The sequence below is a fragment of the Symphalangus syndactylus genome, chromosome 21 (assembly GCF_028878055.3).
Source record: "Symphalangus syndactylus isolate Jambi chromosome 21, NHGRI_mSymSyn1-v2.1_pri, whole genome shotgun sequence".
In the NCBI taxonomy this organism is placed as follows: Eukaryota; Metazoa; Chordata; class Mammalia; order Primates; family Hylobatidae; genus Symphalangus; species Symphalangus syndactylus.
Genome location: NC_072443.2, coordinates 28,276,486 through 28,299,777, shown reverse-complemented (window position 1 = coordinate 28,299,777; position 23,292 = coordinate 28,276,486).

Here is a 23,292-nt window from a genome sequence, read left to right as displayed (position 1 = left end):
GGGGATTGATACAATTAATTATTATACACCAATATAATTGAATTCTATGTAATAAAAATAGGAATTTGTTCTCTATTAATGAATTTTGAGAGATTTTTAAAGATATTGTTTTTTAGAAAATATTTAGATTCAGGGGTACATGTATAGGTTTGTCACATGGGTATATAGCATGATACTGAAGATTAGGCTTCTATTGATCCCCTCACCCTAATGGTGAACAAAATACTCAATAGGCAGTTTTTCAAACCTTCCTCCCTCACTGCCTTCCCTCTTTTGGAGTCCCCAGTGACTACTGTTCCCATATTTATGTCTGTGTGTACCCAGTATTTAGCTCCCACTTATAAGTGATAACATGTGGTATTTGTTTATTTCTTTATCTACTTAAAATGACACTTTTGTCATGAAGCCACTTCTAATCTTGTTTAATACTTCTGTTCTCTATATACTTCAACCTCCTGACTACATATAATCACTTCCTTTGATTGATTTATGCAGCACTTTTGTTTTACTTTCAAAGCTCTAAATTGGGAATATATAATATTTGGATTATTTTTCTCATTCTACCAGATTTTAGTCACAAAGCATTAGATAATGTATAAAGCCTCAATTTTGTGTTGTGCAGAATGGGTATAAAACTGCTTGTTCATTTGTTCAACAGACTTGCTGAAGACATACAAAAAGCATAGAGTTGCTGAAGATATAGAAATATTCATTTATTATCTGGTGGGATTTTTAAAAAAATGTTAGGTAAATAATAGTGCTGATCAGATATTTAAGATTTCTATGGCTTGAAGAGTGGACTCCTAAGGACCTGAAAGAGAAGAGCTGAATCCAAGGAAACTCCTGGATAAATAAACAGACAACAAAGCAGGCAGCTATGTGGACTATAGGTTAAACTAGAATCCGATAGTCGACCATAGGTTAAAGTAGAGTCGAATAATGATAGAAAAGTCACTGGTAGAATAAAGAGATGAAAACTCTAATTAAACAGCTAATATATTTTGCATCACACATATATACTTCTTGAAACTGAATTGAATTCAGAAACAACCCTGGGAAACAGAGAGAGAACATCTTGAATTGGCTGAGCCTGTATTCTCTAACTAGTATAATAAAATTGGGGTTTAAAAATACAATTTGGATTGCAATTAAGAAGGAAGAAAATGAAATAATAAATATCTGTGATTTCTATATGCACGCGTAATGAAATAGGCACAGTAAGACAATTTAATGGTTTCAATGGAGAGTAGGCTTTAATGCCTGTTATATCTGGTTTCAAATTTCATCTTTCTCATTTACTAAATATCATTTTGAGAAAACCATGTAAAGTCTCTGACTTCAAGTTTTCCCATCTGTATAAATTAGATACTATTAGTACCTAATTAATTAGATCATTTTGAAGATACAATAGCACAATGAATTAAAACGTTAGGCACTATGTTTGGAACAAGTGAGTATTTAACAAGTGTATTATACTATTATTATTACTTGGAATGATATATTAAATTCTGTCTGGCATAGGACATATTTCCTATTTCATCAGGTTATTATTTTTTAAATATAGCATCTCTTATAAACCTAATTTATAATCCTAACCAAACTTGAACTTTTGCTATAGACAATCTACCTGTTAAGGGTTTACTGAATTATGTCACTTGATTTTTTCGATCACATATATTTCCATTAGTTGGCTTATAAAATTCCTTCCAAAGGGCCAAGGTATCAGGCACTATAATATAAGGCAAAGGAGTCTTGATGAGGAAGAAATAAAATTTCTTGAATGAGGCGTTTCATAAAGCACAAGATTCAGCAGGAGCCCTTAACAAGTTACATTAGGGTAAAGCGAGGTAATGCTAGAGAAAAACTGAAATAAGAAAAATGGTGGAAAGATACTTTTAAGTTTCTGCATACATTAGGGGTAGAAGTCTTGGTTGTATACAAAGCATATCTCAGAGATATGATTCCAGACCACAAGAATAAAGTGAGTCATACAAATTTTTTGGTTAATCAGTGCACAAAAGAGTTATAATTATACTATTCTGTAATCTAAGTTTGCAATAGTATTATGTCTAAAAAACAATATATATATAACTTTAAGATATTTTATTACCAAAAAATGCTAGCAATTATCTGAGCCATGAGTGAGTTGTATACAATCCTTTTGCTGGTAGAAGGTCTGCCTTGATATTGATGACTGCTGACTAATCAGGGTGGTGGTTGCTGAAGATTGGGGTCATTGTGGCAATTCTTTAAAATAAGATGAAAATGAAGTTTGCCACATCAATTGATTCTTTCATCTGTGGAATGCTAGTCTGCAGTATGTGATGATATTTGATAAGTATAGTAAGTTGGTAAAATTAGTATCAACCCTCTCAAACCCTACCACTGCTTTGTCAATTTAATTTATGTAATTTTCAAAATCTTTTGTTGCAATTTCAACGATGTTTGCAGCATCTTTACCAGGAGTAGATTCGAGCTCAATAAACCACTTTCTTTGAGCATGCATAAGAAGCAACTCCTTACTCATTTAAGTTTTAGAATGAGAGTGCAGGAATTCAGTCACAACTTCAGGCTCCACTTCTAGTTCCACCACATCTGCATTTACTTCCTCACTTAAAGCCTTGAACAACTCAAAGTCATCCACAAGGATTGAAGTCAACTTCTTCCAAACTCTTGTTAATGGTGAAATTTTGGCCTCCTCCCATGAATCATAAATGTTATTAATGGCATGTGTAATAGTGAACCCTTTTCAGAGGTTTTCAATTTCTTTTACTTAGACTCATCAGAGAAATCATTCGCTGTGCCAGCTATAGCCTTACAAAATATATTTCTTATATAATAAGACTTGAAAGTTGAAATTACTTCTTAATTCATGGCTGCAGGATGAATGTTGTGTTAGAAGGCATGAAAACATTAATCTCCTTGGACATCTCCATCAGGGCTTCAGAGTTCTTGGCTAAGTGCCCTGTTAATAAGCCAAAATATTTTATTTTATTATGTTATTTAATTAATTTATTAATTTATTATTTTTTATCTATAACTTTTATTTTAGGTTCAGGGGTACATGTGAAGGTTTGTTATATAGGTAAACTCATGTCGGGGGGTTTGATGTACATATTATTTCATCACTCACATACTAAACCTAGTACTCAATTATTTTTTCTGTTCTTCTCCCTTCTCCCACCCTACACCCTCTGGGAGGCTCCAGTTCTCCTCTTTGTGTCCAGATGTTCTTATCATTTAGTTCTCAATTGTAAGTGAGAACATACAGTATTTGCTTTTGTGTTCCTGCTTTAGTTTGATAAGGATAATGGCCTCTTGATCCATTCATGTTCCTGCAAGACATGATCTCATCCTTTTTATGGCTGCATAGTACTCCATGTTGTATATGTACTACATTTTCTTTATCCAGACTTCCAATGATGGACATTTAGATTGAGTCCATTCTTTGCAAATGTGAATAGCGCCACGATGAGCATAAGTACGTATGTGTCTTTATAATGGAACATTTTATATTACTTTGGATATATACTCAATGATGAAACTGCTGAGTTGAACAGTAGTACTGTTTTTAGCTCTTTGAGGAATCGCCACACTGTTTTCCACAATGGTTGAACTAATTTACACTCTCACCAAAAACATTTCCTTTTCTCTGCATTCTTGCCAGCATCTGTTTTTGTTTGTTTGTTTGTTTGTTTTTACTTTTTATCATAGCCATTCTGATTTGTGTGAGATGGTATCTTATTTTGGTTTTCATTTGCATTCTCCAGTGACTTGTGATATTCAGCTTTTTTTTTTTCTCATATGCTTGTTGGCAGCGTATATGTCTTTTTTTTTAAAAGTGTCTGTTCATGTTCTTTGCCACCTTTTAAATTTTTTTTTCTGGTAAATTTGTTTAAGTTCCTTATAGATGCTAGATGTTAGATCTTTGTCAGATGCATAGTGTGCATATATTTTCTCCCATCCTGTAGGTTGTCTGTTTACTCTGTTGATAGTTCTTTTGCTGTGCAGGAGTTTTTTAATTTAATTAGATTCCATTTGCCAATTTTTGCTTTTGTTGCCATTGCTTTTGGCATCTTTGTCATGAAATATTTGCCCATGCCTATTTCCTGAATGGTATTGCCTAGGTTTTATTCCATGGTTTTCATAGTTTTGGGTTTTACATTTAATTCTTTAATCCACTGTGATGGTTAATATTAAGTGTCAACTTGATTGGATTTAAGGATGCAAAGTACTGTTCCTGGGTGTGCCTGTGAGTGTGTTGCCTAAGGAGATTAACATTTGAGTCAGTGGACTGGGAAAGGCAGACCCATTCTCAATCTGGGTGGGCACAAATTAATCAGCTGCCAGCTTGGCCAGAATAAAATAAGCAGAAGAATGTGAAAAGGCTAGACTATATTAGTCTCTCAGTTTACATCTTTCTCCCATGCTGATTGCTTTCTGCCCTCGAACATTGCACTCCAAGTTCTTCAGCTTTGGGACTCAGACTGGCCTCCTTGCTCCTCAGCTTGCAGATGGCCTACTGTGGAACATCATCTTGTGATTGTGTGAGTCAACACTCCTTAATAAACTCCCCTTTATATATGCATATACTTACTAGTTCTGTTCCTCTAGAGAATCCTGACTAATACATCCATCTTGAGTTGAATTTTGTGTATGGAGTAAGAAAAGAGTCCAGTTTCAATCTTCTGCATATGTCTAGCCAGTTATCCCAGCATCATTTATTGAATAGAGAATTTTTCCCCATTGCTTGTTTTTGTCAGCTTTGTTGATGATCAGACAGATGTAGGTTGTGGCCTTATTTCTGGGCTGTCACAATTCTGTTCCCTTTGTCTATGTGTCTGTTTTTGTACCAGTACCAAGCTGTTTTGGTTACCATATCCCTGTAGTATACTTTGAAGTCTGGTAGCGTGATACCTCCAGCTTTGTTCTTTTTGTTTAGGATTATCTTTGCTATTTGTGCTCTTTTTTAGTCTCAAATAAGTTAATTTTTTTCTAGTTTCGTGAAAATGTTGTTGGTAGTTTGATAGAAATAGCATTGGATTTGTAAATTGCTTTGGGCAGTATGGCCATTTCAGTCTTCTCCTGAATAATGTCTTTTGACTTGTATCATCTCTGATGTTTTTGAGCACTGTTTTGTAATTATCATTGTAGATAGCATTCACCTCCCTGGTTAGCTGATATTCCTAGGCATATTATTCTTTTTGTGGCAACTGTGAATGAGATTGCATTCCTGATTTGGCTCTCATCTTGGCTGTTGTTGGCATATAGAATGGTAGTAATTTTTGTACGTTGATTTTGTATCTTGAAACTTTGCTGAAGTTGTTTATCAGCTGAAGGAGCTGTTTGGCTGAGACTATAAGGCTTTCTAGTTATGGAATCATGTCATTTTGCAAACAGGGATAGTTTGACTTCCTCTCTTCCAACTTGAATTCCTTTTACTTATTTCTCTTGCCTGATTACCCTGGGCAGAACTTCCAATACTATGTTTAATAGAAGTGATGAGAGAGGGTATCCTGGTCTTGCACTCGTTTTCAAGGGGAATGTTTCCAGCTTTTGCCTATTCAGTATGAGGTTGGCTGTGGGTTCATCATAAATGGCTCTTATTATATATATTGAGTTATGTTCCTTCAATACCTGGTTTACTGAGAGTTTTTAACATGAAGGGTGTTTAATTTTATTGAAAGTCTTTTCTGAATCTATTGAGATAATCGTGTGGTTTTTGTCTAGTTCTGTTTATATGATGAATTATGTTTATGGATTTGTGTGTGTTGAACCAATCTTGCATCCCAGGGATAGAGCCTACTTGATTGTGGTGAATTGGCTTTTTTCATGTGCTGCTGGATTCCATTTGCTAGTATTTAATTGAGGATTTTCGCATCAATATTTACCAAGAATATTGGCCTGAAGTTTTATTTTTCTTGTTGTTTCTCTGTCAGGTTTTTGTGACAGGATAATGCTGGCCTCATACAATGTGTTGGGGGAGGAGTTCCTCCTACTTAGTGTTTTGGAGTACTTTTAGTGGGAATGGTATCACCTCTTTGATTTGATTGTGAATTTGGTTGCGAATCCATCAGATATAGGGCTTTTTTTTTGGTTGGTGGGCTGTTCATTACTGATTTAATTTCAGAACTCATTGTTGGTCTGTTCAAGGATACAGTTTCTTCCTGGTTCTGTCTTGGGAGGGTGTATGTGTCTAGGAATTTATCCATTTCTTTTAGATTTTCTAGTTTGTGTGCATTGAGGTGTTCATAATATTCTCTGATAGTTAATTGTATTTCTCTGGGGACAGTGATAATATCCCTTTTGTTGTTTCTGATTGTGTTTCTTTGGATCTTCTCTCTTTTCTTCTTTATTAGTCTAGCTAGTTGTCTCTCTATCTTACTACTTTTTAAAAAGAAAAAAAAAACAACTCCTGGGTTCATTGATCTTTTGATTGGTTTTGTGTTTTTCAGTCTCCATAAAGTCCACTGTGATGTTGGTTTTTTCTTGTATTCTGCTAGGTTTGGTGTTGGTTTGCTCTGGTTTTTCCCATTCTTTTAGTTGTGATCTTAAGTTGTTAATTTGAGATATTTCTAAGTTTTTGATATGGGTGTTTAATGCTACAAATTTCCCTCTTAACATTGCCTAAACCATGTCCCAGAGATTCTGATATATTGTATCTTCATTCTTATTGGTTTCAAGGAACTTCTTGATTTCTGCATTAAATTATTTATTACCCAAAAGACATTATTTAGGAGCAGATTATTTCATTAATTTTATCGCTTTGAGAAATTTTTTTGTCTTGAATTCTAGTTTTACTGTACTGTGATCTGAGAGAGAGGTGAGTATGATTTTGTTTCTTTTGCATTTGCTGAGGATTGTTTCATATTTAATTATTTGGTTGATTTTAGAGTATATGCCATGTGCAGATAAAAAAATGTGTATTCTGTTTCTTTTAGGTGGAGAGTTCTGCAGATGTCTATCAGATCCATTTGGTGCAATGTCGAGTTCAGGTGCTTAATATCTTTGTTAATCTTATGCCTTGATCATCTGTCTAATACTGTCAGTGGGTTGTTGAAGTCTCCTACTACTGATGTGGGAGTCTATGTCTCTTTGAAGGTCTCTAAGAACTTGCTTTATGAATCTGGGAGCTCCAGTGTTGGGTGCACATATATTTAGGATAGTGATGTCTTCTTTGTGTATTGAACCCTTTACTATTCTGTAATCCCCTTCTCTGTCTTTTTAAATCTTTGTTGACTGAAAAAAGTCTGTTTTGTCTGAAATTTATATTACAACCTCTGCTTTTTTCTGTTTTCCATTTGGTTGGTAGATTTTTCTCCATTCCTTTGAGTCTATGGGTGTCATTGCACGTGAAATGGGTCTCTTGAAGACAGCGTAACATTAGGTCCTGCTCCTTTATTCAGCTTGACATTCTGCCTTTTAATTAGGGCATTTAGCCTGTTTATATTCAAGGTTGGTATTGATATGTGAGGATTTCTTCTGGTCTTTTTGTCGTTAGATGGTTATTATGCAGACTTGTTTGTGTGATTGCTTTATAGTGTCACTGTTCTGTGTACTTAATTGTACTTTTGTAGTGACTGGTAATAATCTTTTCTTTTCATATTTAGTGCTTCCTTTAGGAATTCTTGTAAGGCAAGTCTGGTGGTAACAAATTCCCCCAGCATTTGTTTGTCTGAGAAGGATCTCACTTATCCTTTGCTTATGAAGCTTAGGTTGGCCAGATATAAAATTCTGGGTTGGAATTTGTTTTTAAGAATATTGAATATAGGCCCCCAATTCTTCTGGCTTGTAGGGTTTCTGCTGAGAAGTCTGCTGTTAGTCTGATAGGCTTCCCTTTGTAGGTGACCTGTTCTTTCTCTCTAGCTGCCTTTAACATGTTTTCTTTCATTTTCACCTTGGGAATCTGACGATTATGTGTCTTAGGGATAATCTTCTGTGAAGTATTTTGTGGGAGTTCTCTGCATTTACTGAATTTGAATGTTTGCCTCTCTAGCTAGGTTGGGGAAATTCTCCTGGATGATATTCTGATATATAATTTTCAAGTTGGTTCCATTTTTACCATCTCTTTCATGGAGGCCAGTAAGTCATAAATTTGACCTCTTTACATAATCCCATATTTCTTGGAGCTTTTGTTTGTTCCTTTCCATTCTACATTCTTTTTTTGTCAACTGTCTTATTTCAGAAAGCAAGTTCAAGCTCTGAGATTCTTTCCTCAGCTTCATCTATTCTGCTGTTAATACTTGCTATTGCACTGTGAAATTCTTATATAGTGTTTTTCAGTTCTATCAGGTTGGTTATGTTCTTTTCTATACTGGGTATTTTGTCTGTCAGCTCCTGTATCATTTTACTATGACTCTTAGCTTCTTTAGATTCGGTTTCATCATTCTCCTGAATCTTGATAATCTTCATTCCTATCCACTTTCTGAATTCCATTTCTGTGATTTTAGTCATCTCAGCTGTGTTAAGAACTCTTGCTGGACAACTCATGTGGTCATTTCGAGAAAAAAATACACTCTGGCTTTTTGAGTTGTCAGAATTCTTGTGCTGGTTCTTTCTCATCGTTCTGGACTGATGTTCCTTTGATCCATGAAGCTGCTGTCCTTTGGATGGGTTTTATCTTTTGCTTTTATCCTATTAGATGACTTTGGGGTTTGATTGTGTATAAAGTAGGTCCAATCAGCTGGATTTATTACTGTAACATTTTAGGGGGCCAAGGTTCAGCTCAGTACTCCTGATCTGTGTACTCTAATCTGGGGGACTGTTATTGGGTCCCAGCTTTAACGTCTGGATCCTTGAACTTGGAAATTTGCTGCCCTGGAGGGGTCCAGGTGCTCCCAGACTGCTGTTCACAACACTCTGATGGGTGGTGCCAGTCAAAGGGCACCTACTCCATAGGGCAGTGGCAGTGAGAACCATCCACATTCATACATTCCAGCAGCAGCAGCAGCAGCATGGCAGGCTGCCTGCTTATCAGCTGCGGCAGGATGCTATTAGGTTCCAGGGTTCTAAGCCTCTGTGTGGGCATTGCAGGAGCAGTGGTAGCAGTATGGCTTGGTGTGGGGGCCCACTGGTGACTGGGTATGCATTTGCACTGGTGGCAGTGTTAGCACAAGAGCAGGGTGCTGATAGGCACAGGGCTGCTTGCACCCTCTGTCTTGTTCATGCTGGGCTTGCAACAGTGGCTGCTCAGCACTGGGAGAGGGTTTACTGTTTTCCATGTGTAATTTCATGCCAGCAACCCTGGTGCAGGGGCAGGGTGCTGAAAAGAATTGGGCTGGCTGGCGTTGTGCTGGCCAATGCTCTGATGACAATGATGGTGTTGTGGGTGTAGTGGGTGTAGTGGGCACAGGGTGCACAGGCAAAGTTGACTTAGCATTATTTTTAAGAGCCTTAGGATTTTCAAAATGGTAAATGAGCATTGACTTCAAGTTAAAGTTATGAGCTGCATTAACCCCTAATGAGAGAGGGAGTCTCTTATGAAATTTTGAAGCCAGGTATTGACTTTTGCTCTCTAGCTATGAAAAGTTTTTAACAACATCTTCCTCTGATTTAAGGTTGTGTTGTCTACATTAGAAACCTATTGTTTAATGTAACTGCCTTTATCAAATCTCTTAGCTAGGTATTCTGGATAATTTGCTGCAGTTTCTACATCATCAGTTGCTGCTTCACCTTGCACTTTTATGTTATGGAGACAGCTTCTTTCCTAAAACCTGATGAACCAACACCTGCTAGCTGCAAACTTTTCTTCTGCAACTTTCTTACCTCTCTCAGGCTTCACAGAATTGAAGAGAGTTAAGGCATTGCTCTAAATTAGGCTTTATCTTAAGGGAATGTTGTGGCTGGTTTGATCTTTTATCCAGACCACTAAGATTTTCTCCATGTCAGCAATAAGCCTGTTTTACTTTCGTTTTATTTGTGTGTTCACTGGAGTAGCAACATTCTTCAAAAACTTTTCCTTTTTACAACCTGGGTTAGTTGTATCTCATTGTGGTTTTAAATTGCATTTCTTAAATGGCTAATGGTATTGAGCATTATCCCCTGTGCTTCTGTGCCATTAGTATATCTTTCTTTTAAAAAATATTGTATTTAAGTCCTATACCAATTTTTAAGTTGGATTGTTTATTTAGTAGTTGTTGAGTTGTAGGAGTTCTTAGATTCTCAGCAGAGAAACAATTTGTAAATATTTTCTCTCATTCAGTGGATTGTCTTTTCATTCTCTTGATAGTATCTTTTGATGTAAAAATAATTTTAATTTTTATAAAGTAATTTATTTATTTATTTTAATATAATGTTTATTTTACACTTGGTGTCACATCTAAGAATCTCTTAAGAAATCCAGGGTCCCTAAAATGTAATCATATTTACATTTCTAAGAGTTTCATAGTTTTAGCACATATCTAGATTTTTTATCAATTTTTAGTTATGTTTTTATGGTATAGGGTAATTTTTTGTTGGGCAAGTGAATATCAGTTATCATAACATAATTTGTTGAAGAGATATCTTTTTCCTATTTTGTGGTCTCAGCATCCTTGACAAAAGTAAATTTACTATAGATGTGTGCATTGATTTCTCAATAGTCAATTGTATTTCATTGATTCATAAGTCTAGCCTTATACCAATAGCACACTGTTTTGATTAAGGTAGCTTTGTAGTAAATTTTAAAATTGAGAAATTTGAATTCTCTAACTTTGATATTTTCAGTATTGTTTTGGCTATTCTGGGCCCTTTTAATTTTATAAAAATTTTAGAATTTCTGTTTTGTTTTAAAAAGATAAATTTTTGCAGAAATTTTGCAATTTTGTGCAGATATTTATAAATTTTTGCTTTCAATGTGTAGATTGCTTTAGGAAATGTTGCCGTCTTAAAAATGCTGTCATCCAATCAATGGACATGGAACATATTTTTATTTGTTTAGATTTACTTTAATTTCAGCAATGATTTGTGGTTTTTAGGGTAGGGTCTTGTACCATCTTAATTAAATTAGTCCCTAGTATTTTATCATTTTTGATGCCATTATAAATATAATTCTTTTCTTAATTTTCTTTTCAGATTATTGATTGGTAATGTATGGTAAAGCAAGTAATTTTTTGAGTATTGATCTTGTATCCTGCAACTTTGATAACTTCATTTATTACCTCTAACAGCTTTTGCGTATGTCTGGATTCTTTAATATGGTCTATGTATAGACTGATGTTATCTAGAAAATAGCATTCCTTTTTCTTTTTGTGTTCGGATGCTGTTTTTTTTTTTCTCGTCATATTTTGGGCAGCACTGCTAGTACTATGCTAAGTAAAAGTGGTGAAAGGAGATGTCTTATTCTGGTGTCCTTGTAATACTAGCCTCATAGAATGAGTTAGCTAGTATTCCCTCCTCTTCTATTTCTTGGAAAAATTTGAGATGAATAGGTAGTAATCTTTCTTTAAATGTTTAGTCGAATTTTCCAGTGAAACCATCTAGCCTTGGCATTTTATTTGTTGAGAGGTATTTAATTATGTATTCAATGTCTTTATTCCTTGTAGTTCTATTCAGATTTTCTATTTTTTTCCTTCAGCCTCTTTTGGCTATGTGCCACAAGAAATCATTCTTAGGCCCAAGCTGAAGATGCAACTGATAGCAGAGGAAATCTCTTTTCATGGTTATGTTAAAAACACAAAAGAAAAATCCCATTGCACAAGCACATCTTGAGGTTCTCCTCATGTCACACCCACTTACGTGCCATTTGGAAATCAAATCAATTGCCTAAACCTAAAACCAAGATAGAGAACAGTGTCCTCTGGAACTGTGGGAGGAACTGCAATGTTACATGGTAAAGAATGTACCTACATGAAAAGAAGAAGCACCAGCAGCAAGAGTTGAATCTTGAGATAAGGTTAATACTATCAGCAAATTCACCTTTCACTTACTATTTTTATCCATTTGCATGGAATATAAAAATTCAGCTATATTTTAATCAGAAATAAAAAAGAAAGAATTTCATATATTAATTTTATATTTTGCAATGGTAAACATACATCAATTCTTTCTGAATTTTTGTATATTATTTTGCTAATTTTCTAGGCTTAGATGCTTAAAATTGTATCAAGTATGGTTGACTTTTCTGTATTTTAAAATTATATTGAAAGAGAAGATTCTAAATTGTGTATAGACTGCTTAATAATTGTTTTGATTTCATTGATAGAAATATTACTATAACCCAAAGAATAACCAGGATCCATCTATATTAGTGATCTTAATAAAAATGACTGCATGATATCAGGCATAGAAGGGTCTCAATTTAAATATTGAGATAATATTCTGTTTCACTTGAAATTTTTAGAAGAGTGGATAATAGAAACAAGCAAAAATCAAACAAAAATCAAACAGTGAGAGAGAAACAGAGAGAAATAAAAGGAAAAGAAATAAATGTGTTAGATGTCTATATATTACACATTAGAATTTAAATGTTAAACATAGAATATGAATATGCATGTGTGTGCTTCTGTACACTGAAGATAATTTTTCTAATAAAGTGAATTATTTACGTATATTGAAGAAATTTTCAGTTATCTGGAGTCACTTGCATTTTTAAATTTTATTTCAATACTACAAACATGTTGAAATTAATATTTTTAAAACAGTATCTTGGTTATTCATTTTTCCAATTTGGGAAAAAATAGTAGTAACCACTGCTCTGCTATGCTGATAGGAATATCTAATAAGATACTTTAACAGGAAATAAAACACTACTATTTGAAAAATAGGGATGTTTAACACTCAGACAATTCATTTTCAACAAATATTATTTTTAAAAAATCTTGAATGTTGGCAACAGAACTGTTATTACCACAGGGAGCAGATGAGTTATTACCACTGCATACCTCACAGCAAAAATTTAATGTACCTTTCTTTTCCTTTCTGTTGTAACAGATCTGGGTGCTGTGTATTTCTTTCATTTCTTTCTTTATAAATTCATGTATGTCTATAAAATATGTGAGATGTTTTTGTCTATATATGTTCAAATCACTTATAAAATTTAACCCAACTGAAAATTTTTAGTCTACTCTTGCAAGATAGGCAATGCACATATATTTATCTTATGAGAATATTGGTTTTGACAGTAGTATCATCCCAGGTTCTGTCACTTTGTGATATAATGGTTATTATCTGTATTTTATCTTTAGTCACTCTGCAAAGTGCCTGGATGCTCCTGTGATAGGTATCTTACAGATGTGGAATAGAATAACCTGAAATATATTTTAGTATTAGAAATAAAATATCTTTTGTTTGCTGACAGACACCATTTCTCAAAGTAAATTCTTTTTGCTCTACTTTCAAAATATATGCAGAATTGGATTACTTTTAACCACTCTCCTCCTGGTCAAAACCACCATTATCTCTTACTTAGGTTTTTACAATAGTTTCTTAATCCAGCAGTCAAAATGGGCTTTAAAAATCAAGTCAGATCACATCACAACTTTACCCAGAACCGTCCAATAGTTCCAAAATTAACAGAATAAAAATAAAAGTCTGTATTATAGATTTGAGACATTAAGAGATCTGCTTGACTCCCATTTCTAGCCCCTATCCTAAACATTTTCTTTCTGATCTATTCTTCTCTTGTACACTTTGCATATTGGTCTCTTGTGTCATGTTGAGAAATGCTGGGGATGCACCAACCTCAGGGCCTTTCCATGAGCTGCTTCTTCTCTTTGAAATGCTCTTCCTTCATATATCCAGATAGCTCCATGATTCACTAATGTCAAACCTGTTCAAAGATAACTTCTTCATGAGGCATCCCCTTTAGAGAGTTAAATATTAACCATTTATAATAGTAACATTTGTCAGAAACACCATACTTTAAATTCCTCTTGAATGCTTTTTTCTTTGTTTGTTTATTTTAGTAGCAATTAAAGTCTACTAATGGACTATACAATTTACTCATTCACTCACTATGGTTCCGTGTCTGTCACCCTTTATTAACATTTGCTTCTCAAATATGGGATTTTTTTGTCTACCTTTTTACATAGAGTAACCACACTGAGTAGAAAAATAATTGGAACACAGGGAGTGCTCCATAAGAATTGGTTGTGAAGGGTCACTTCTAAGATGGCTGAATAGGAACAGCTCTGGTCTATAGCTCCCAGTGAGACTGATACAGAAGATGAGTGATTTCTGCATTTCCAACTGAGGTACCTAGTTCATCTCATTGGGACTGGTTGGACAGTGGGTGCAGCACATGGAGGGTGAGCTGAGGCAAGGTGGGGCCTCACCTCAACTGGGAAGCACAAGCGGTCAGGGGATTTCCCTTTCCTAGCCAAGGGAAGCTGTAAATGACTGTAACTGGAGGAATGGTAGACTTCTGCCCAAATACTGCAATTTTCCCACGATCTTCACAATCAGCAGATCAGGAGACTCCCTCCTGTGCCTGGCTCAGCAGGTCCCATGCCCACAGAGCCTTGTTTGCTGCTAGCATAGCAGTCTGAGATGGACCTGGGATGCTAAAGCTTGGTCAGGGGAGGGACATCTGCTGTTTCTGAAGCTTGAGTAGGCAATTCTATGCTCACAGTGTAAACAAAGTGGCAGGAAAGCTCAAACTGGGCAGAGCACATCACACTCAGCAAGGCCTACTCCCTCTCTAGATTCCACCTCTGGGGGCAGAACATATCTGAACAAAAGGCAGCAGACAGCTTGTGCAGACTTAAACATCCCTGCCTGACAGCTCTGAAGAGAGCAGTGTTTCTCCCAGCACAGTGTTCGAGCACTTATAATGGACAGACTGCCTTCTCAAGTGGGTCCCTGACTCCTGTGTAGCCTGACTGGGAGACACCTTCCAGTAGGGGCTGACAGACACCTCATACAGGCGAGTGCCCCTCTGCTGGGATGAATCTTCCAGAGGAAGGTTCCCGCAGCAATATTTGCTGTTCTGCAGCCTCCACTGGTGATACCCAGGCAAACAGGGTCTAGAGTGGACCTCCAGCAAACTCCAACACACCTGTAACTGAGGGTCCTGTCTGTTAGAAGGAAAACTAACAAAGAGAAAGGAACAGCATCAACAAAAGGGACATCCACACCAAAACCCCATCCATATGTCACCAATATCAAAGACCAAAGGTAGACAAAACCACAAAGATGGGGAAAAACCAGAGCAGATAGCCTGAAAATTCCAAAAACCAGAACACCTTTTCTCCTCCAAAGGAACACAACTCCTCACCAGCAAGGCAACAAAACTGGATGGAGAATGAATTTGACAAGTTGACAGGAGTAGGTTTCAGAATGTCAGTAATAACAAACTTTCCAAGCTAAAGGAGCATATCCTAACCCATGGCAAGGAAGCTAAAAACCTTGAAAAAAGGTTAGATGAATGGTTAACTAGAATAACCAGTGTAAAGAAGAGATTAAATGACCTGATGGAGCTGAAAACCACAGTATGAATACTTTGTGAAGCATACACAAGTTTCAATAGCCGATTTGATCAAGCAGAAGAAAGGATATCAGTGATTGAAGATCAAATTAATGAAATAAAGTGAGAGGACAAGATTAGAGAAAAAAGAGTAAGAAGAAATGAACAAAGCCTCAAAGAAATATGGCACTTTGTGAAAAGACCAAATCTATGTTTGATTGGTGTACCAGAAAGTGACAGGGAGCATGGAACCAAGTTAGAAAACACTCTTCAGGATATTATCCAGGGGAACTTCCCCAACCTAGCAAGGCAGGCCAATATTCAAATTCAGGAAATATAGAGAACACCACAAAGATACTCCTTGAGAAGAGCAACCGAGACACATAATTGTCAGATTCACCAAGATTGAAATGAAGGAAAAAAATTTAAGGATAGCCAGAGAGAAAGGTTGGGTTACCCACAAAGGGAAACCTATCAGACTAACAGCTATTGTCTCTGCAGAAACCTTACAAGCTAGAAGAGAGTGGGGGCCAATATTCAACATTCTTAAAGAAAAGAATTTTCAACCCAGAATTTCATATCCAGCCAAACTAAGCTTCATCAGTGAAGGAGAAATAAAATCCTTTACAGACAAGCAAATACTGGGAGAATTTGTCACCCCCAGGCCTGCCTTACAAGAGCTCCTGAAGGAAGCACTAAACATGGAAAGGAACAAATGGTAACAGCTACTGCAAAAACATGCCAAAGTGTAAAGGCCATCGACACTATGAAGAAACTGCATCAATTAATGGGCGAAATAAACAGCTAGCATCATAATGACAGGAAAAAATTCACACATAACAATATTAGCCTTCAATGTAAATGGGCTGAATGCCTCAATTAAAAAACACAGACTGGCAAATTGGATAAAGAGTCAAGACCCATTGGTATGCTGTATTCAGGAGACACATCTCATGTGCAAAGACACACATAGGCTCTAAATAAAGGGATGGAGGAAGATCTACCAAGCAAATGGAAACAAAAAAAGAGCAGGGGTTGCAATCTTGGTCTCTGATAAAACAGACTTTAAACCAACAAAGATCAAAAGAGACAAAGAAGGCTATTACATAATGGTAAAGGGATCAATTCAACAAGAAGAGCTAACTATCTTAAATATATATGCACCTAATACAGGAATACCCAGATTCATAAAGCAAGTTCTTAGAGACCTACAAAGAGACTTAGATGCCCACACAATAATAATGAGAGATTTTAACACCCCACTGCCAATATTAGACAAATCAATGAGACAGAAGTTTAACAAAGATACCCAGGTCTTGAACTCAGCTCTGCAGCAAGCAGAACTCTCCACCCCAAATCAACAAGAATATACACTCTTCTCAGCACCACATCACAGTTATTCTAAAATAGACCACGTAATTGGAAGTAAAACACTCCTCAGCAAATGTAAAATAACAGAAATCATAACAAGCTGTCTCTCAGACCACAGTGTAATCAATTTAGATCTCAGGATTAAGAAACTCTGTCAAAACCAAACAACTACATGGAAACGTAACAACCTGCTCCTGAATGACTACTGGGTAAATAAGAAAAAAGAAGGCAGAAATAAAGATGTTCTTCGAAACCAATGAGAACAAAGTCACAATGTACCAGAATCACTGGGATACAGGTAAAAAAGTGTGTAGAAGGAAATTTATAGCACTAAATGCCCACAGGAGAAAGTCAGGAAAGATCTAAAATCGACACCTTAACATCACAATTAAAAGAACTAGAGAAGCAAGAGCAAACACATTCAAAAGCTAGCAGAAGATAAGAGATAACTAAGATCAGAGCAGAACTGAAAGAGATAGAAACATAAAAAACCCTTCAAAAAATCAATGAATCCAGGGGCTGGTTTTTTGAAACAATCAACAAAATAGACCGATATCAAGATTAATAAAGCAGAAAAGAAAGAAGAATCAAATAGATGCAATAAAAAATGATAAAGGGGATATCATCTCCCATCCCCCAGAAATACAAACTACCATCAGAGAATACTGTAAACACCTCTACACAAATAAACTAGAAAATTTAGAAGAAATGGATAAATTCCTGGACACATGCACACATCCAAGACTAAACCAGGAATAAGTTGAATCTCTGAATAGACCAACAACAGGTTCTCAAATTGAGGCAATAATTAATAGCCTACCAACCAAAAAAAGTCCAGGACCAGACGGATTCACAGCTGAATTCTACCAGAGCTACAAAGAGGAGCTGTTACCATTCCTTCTGAAAATATTCCAATCAATAGAAAAAGTGAATCCTCCCTATCTCATTTTATGAGGCCAGCATCATCCTGATACCAAAGCCTGGCAGAGACACAACAAAAAAAGAGAATTTTAGGCCAGTATCTCTCATGAACATCTATGCGAAAATCCTCAGTAAAATACTGGCAAACCGAATCCAGCAGCATCGAAAAAAGCTTATCCACCACGATCAAGGGGCTTCATCCCTGGGATGCAAGGCTCCTTCAACATTCGCAAATCAATAAACGTAATCCATCACATAAACAGAACCAATGACAAAAACCACATGATCATCTCAATAGATGTGGAAAAGGCCTTTGACAAAATTCAACAGCCTTACAAGCTAAAAATTCTCGGTAAACTAGGTATTGATGAACATATCTAAAAATAATAAGAGCTGTTTATGACAATCCCACAGCAAATATCATACTGAATGAGCAAAAACTGGAAGCATTCCCTATGAAAACAGGCACAAGACAAGAATGCCCTCTCTCACCACTCATATTCAACATAGTATTGGAAGTTCTGGCCAGGGCAATCAGGCAGGAGAAAGAAAGGGTATTCAATTAGGAAAAGAGGAAGTCAAATCGTCTCTGTTTGCAGATGACATGATTGTGTATTTAGAAAACCCCATCGTCTCAGCCCTAAATCTCCTTAAACTGATAAGCAACTTCAGAAAGTCATAGGATACAAAATCAATGAGCAAAAATTACGAGTATTCCTATACATCAAGAACAGACAAACAGAGAGCCAAATCATGAGCGAACTCCTATTCACAATTACGACAAAGAGAATAAAATACCTAGGAATCCAACTTACAAGGGATGTGAAGGACCTCTTCAAGGAGAACTATAAACCATTGCTTAATGGTTTATAATAAAAGAGGACACAAACAAATGTTAAAACATTCTATGCTCATGGATAGGAAGAATCAATACTGTGAAAATGGCCATACTGCCCAAGGTAATTTATAGATTCAATGCTATCCTCATCAAACTACCACTGACTTTTTTCACAGAATTGGAAAAAAACTACTTTAAATTTTATACAGAACCAAAAAAGAGCCCGCATAGCCAAGACAATCCTAAGCAAAAAGAACAAAGCTGGAGGCATGACACTACCTGACTTCAAACTATACTACAAAGCTACAGTAACCAAAACAGCATGGTACTGGTACCAAAACAGATATATAGACCAATGGAACAGAACGGAGGCCTCAGAAATAACACCACACATCTACAACCATCTGATCTTTGACAAACCTGACAAAAACAAGCATGGGGAAAGGATTCCCTATTTAGTAGGTGGTACTGGGAAAATTTGCTAGCCATATGTAGAAAGCTGAAACTGGATCCTTTCCTGACACCTTATACAAAAATTACCTCAAGGTGGATTAAAGATTTAAATGTAAGACCTAAAACCATAAAATCCCTAGAAGAAAACCTAGGCAATACCATTCAGGACATAGGCATGGGCAAAGACTTCCTGACTAAAACACCAAAAGCAATGGCAACAAAAGCCAATATAGACAAATGGGATCTAATTAAACTAAGGAGCTTCTGCACAGCAAAAGAAACTATCATCAGAGTGAACAGTATGGGAGAAAATTTTTGCAATGTATCAATCTGACAAAGGGCTAATATCCAGAATCTACTAAGAACTTAAACAAATTTACAAGGAAAAAACAAACAACCCCATCAACAAGTGGGCAAAGGATATGAACAGACACTTCTCAATAGAAGACATTTATGCAGCCAACAGACATATAAATAAATGCTCACCATCACTGGTCATCAGAGAGATGCACATCAAAACCACAATGAGATACCATCTCACACCAGTTAAAATGGTAATCATTAAAAAGTCAGGAAACAACAGATGCTGGAGAGGTTGTGGAGAAATAGGAATGCTTTTATACTGTTGGTGGGAGTGTAAATTATTTCAACCATTGTGGAAGATAGTGTGGCGATTCCTCAAGGATCTCGAACTAGAAATACCATTTGACCCAGCAATCCCATTACTGGGTATATATCCAAAGGATTATAAATCATGCTACTATAAAGACATATGCACAAGTATGTTCATTGTGGCACTATTCACAATAGCAAAGACTTGGAACCAACCCAAATGTCCATCACTAATAAACTGGATAAATAAAATGTGTCACATATACACTATGGAATACTATGCAACCGTAAAAAAGGATGAGTTCATGTCCTTTCCAGGGACATGGATGAAGCTGGAAACCATCATTCTCAGCAAAACATCACAAGGACAGAAAACAAACACCACATGTTCTCACTCATAAGTGGGAATTGTACAATGAGAACACATGGACACAGGGAGGGGAACATCACACACTGGGGCCTGTTGGGGGGTGGGGGGCTGACGGAGGGATAGCATTAGTAGAAATACCTGATGTAAATAACGAATTGATTGGTGCAGCAAACCAACATGGCACATGTATAATTATGTAACAAATCTGCAGGTTGTGCAAATGTACCCTAGAACTTAAAGTGTAATAATGAAAAAAAAGAATTGGTTGTGTAAAGGAGCAAAACAAAGTGATTGTTAAATATTTAAATAGCTCAAACCAATGAATGGTAGGAATTGGTAGCTAATCTAGGGGTACAGGAAAGATCATGGATGAGGTCTCCCTCTAGAAATATTAAATGTGATCTTGTATTAAGACATTCTCATTCCCATTAACAGAATAAATGAAATATACCCAATGTTGAATGTATAAAATAACAAATGAATTTTTTTAAGATCATGGCATTTAAAAGTAGTTTAATGATATTGCTGCCCTTGAGTATAAGGATGCAGAAAGTGGCTGCAAAGAAGTAGAAACAAATCAAAGGCAGTCAAGATAATATATGGCCTCAGTAAAAAATGAGGTGTAAAAATATAATAGAACAATTAATAATAGAATGACAAATTTTAATTTTATATTCAAAATAGTATGTATTTCATTATAAAATATTCAAATTTCAGAAAACTATCAAATACTGTAAAGCATCAAGCAAGTGATAAATTCACTTACTTCTCCTTTGATTGCAGAGGTATTAGTAATTTTCTTTTTTTTAAATCCTAAATATCTTAAAATCCCTTGCAGTTGGTCTATAAGTAGTTTTGCTGTCAAATAAGGGTAAAATGGTATCAATCATTAGAAAGATTAAATGTGTTACATCTGATGTGTTAATTGTATTAAACTTTGATACTATTTTTTGATGGCTTCACTTCAGCCTTGTACTCACAGTAAGACTAGAAATTTTCACTGGAAGCTTCCCATTCATGTAGCAAAAAATGATTTATTTGAAAAAGTAAATGTGCTTGTTTTCAGGATATATTAGGTATCTACAATGTAGAAGTGCCCATGAAGCACAAGCTTTCTCTGATTCATCTGTAAAAACCAATTTGTATTCACTAAATTGATATTTATGTATATTCATAAAATAATAAAAGTCCACCATATTTCAGGCAAATATTCACATAAATGAACAACAAAGACAACAAAGTGGATGAAGTCTAAGTTTGCATGAAGCTCAAAGTCTGTTAGAGTAGACAGACCACAAGCAACTAAAAAATATAGGATGGTAAATGGCAATAAGTTATATAAATGATCACAGTGCAGGCATAGAGAATAACAAGCTTCAAGTGTGGGGGCTATATTCAGAAAGAGTGGATAGGGAAGACCTCTCTGAGAATGTGAAAAGCTAAAGTCTGAAGAAAAGGAGGCAGGTGTCAGCCATACAAAGAATTCAAGAAAATTTGATGCAGAAAAACAAAACGTCATATGAAAGATCCTGATATGTGAAATAACTTGCTGTATTTGAGGAAATGAGAATAGGGAGGTGAAATGGAAATATAGATTGATAGTATGGGGAAGCCAAGATAATGAGAAGCCACAAGCAAGATGGGTTTTGTAGGCTATAATAAGGAGATGTTAATTTATAAATAATATTACAAAAATTATTTCAATGGTGGCAGTGAAATGACCTGATTTATGCTTTGAGATGTTTACTCTCAATACTGAATGAAGAAAGTGATGAGGAGACAAGAATAGAATCAAGAAATCAGTAAGGAGACTAGTGACTTTGTCTAGAATAGAAATATGGTAGCTTAAAATAAGGTTAAGGCAGTAGAGAAAACTGATAGTCTTTGATTATGGATTGGATTCAGGTTGAGGACCATGGGAGGTATAAATAATAACCTCAAGATTTCTGATATGATCACCAGGCTAGATAGTAATTATATTTGCTGATAATTAGGAAACTGGTAGACAAACAGATTTAGACTGGGATAATGAATAAGATCAAAATTTGTTCTTTTACTTTTAGATTTAATTTTGAATTTCCTTTTAGACAATGAAGCAGAATTGCCTAACAAGCAAATGGATACATGACGCTAGAACTCAGAGGAAAGATGTGGACTGGAGACATGAATTATGGGGTCCTGATTTATATACATGATATTTAAGTCTGGGAATAGATGAGATAATCTAAAAAGCAAGTTTAGAGCAAGAAAAGAAGATATTATATGTAAAAAAAAAAAAAAAGAACCAGAAGAATAAAAAACAAATCACGTCATTTCATGCACATCACGACTATCAAACACTGCTGAGAATTCATGTAACACGAAAGAAAATAGTGGTAACCTTAAGGTAATGCACATTGTACTCAACTAGCAAAACCCTCACTTCAACTTCTGAGAATGTTGCTGATTAAGAGCTCTCGGCTGGCAGCTTTTTCCAGATATGGCTGACAAAATCACACATTCTTTCTAGGGTCAGCCTAAAACCAATGACTGGCCTATTTGGAGTTGTATTTTCCCTATCCTTTTCCCCAACTAAAGATAAATCAGAAAAGTAATTCCAGTTTCACAAGGCCTTGATCTGACTTCATTGAAGCTAAGTTTGCCTCCAGTCTAATTCTGACTCCTTCCTTCCCTCACTGGTATGCATTCTCCAATAAATTTCCACAAGCCAATTTCCACCTCAATGTCTGCTTTCCAGGTAAACAACATATAATAGTCTATAATGGTTATTGGCAAAGAAAGTGGGCCTCATGCTAATATTTTAGAGCTGGATCATAAGTTGGCCAGATGGCAGAGGACCTCACTGGTGATGGTGGAACAGAGACAGCCCGGCTTAGGATAGCAGCACAATTGTTGAAGTGTTCACTCAAGGAGAATTGGGATGGAATAAACTGTGGAAGAAAATATACTAACAGGCACAATATTATCAGTCATTTGTAATATAAAGAATTAGATTGATGGCTTTTGAATGGGATGAATTTTGCTTGGGGCACTTTCCTGAACTTTGTGGCAAAAGATAATAAAAGGTTGAGGGTAATTAGTCAGTAATTAAAGGCTAGATGTGAAAGCCAGAAAGCTTCCTTGGCAGCAAGTGAAGATATTCTAGTTTCCTGCAGCTAGAGGGCAGAGAAAGCTGAAAATCAGGTCCAGAATTAAGTTTTGAGTAACAGAACTTCAAAGAATGTTGCATTTTCAACCAGGCAGGTCTGCTGTGTTGAGGTCAGCACTCTGACTGTGAAGGAATGCAACTGAAATCTCTAAAAGGAAACATCTGGGTTGGTACATAAAACTCGCAGATTCCCTAAA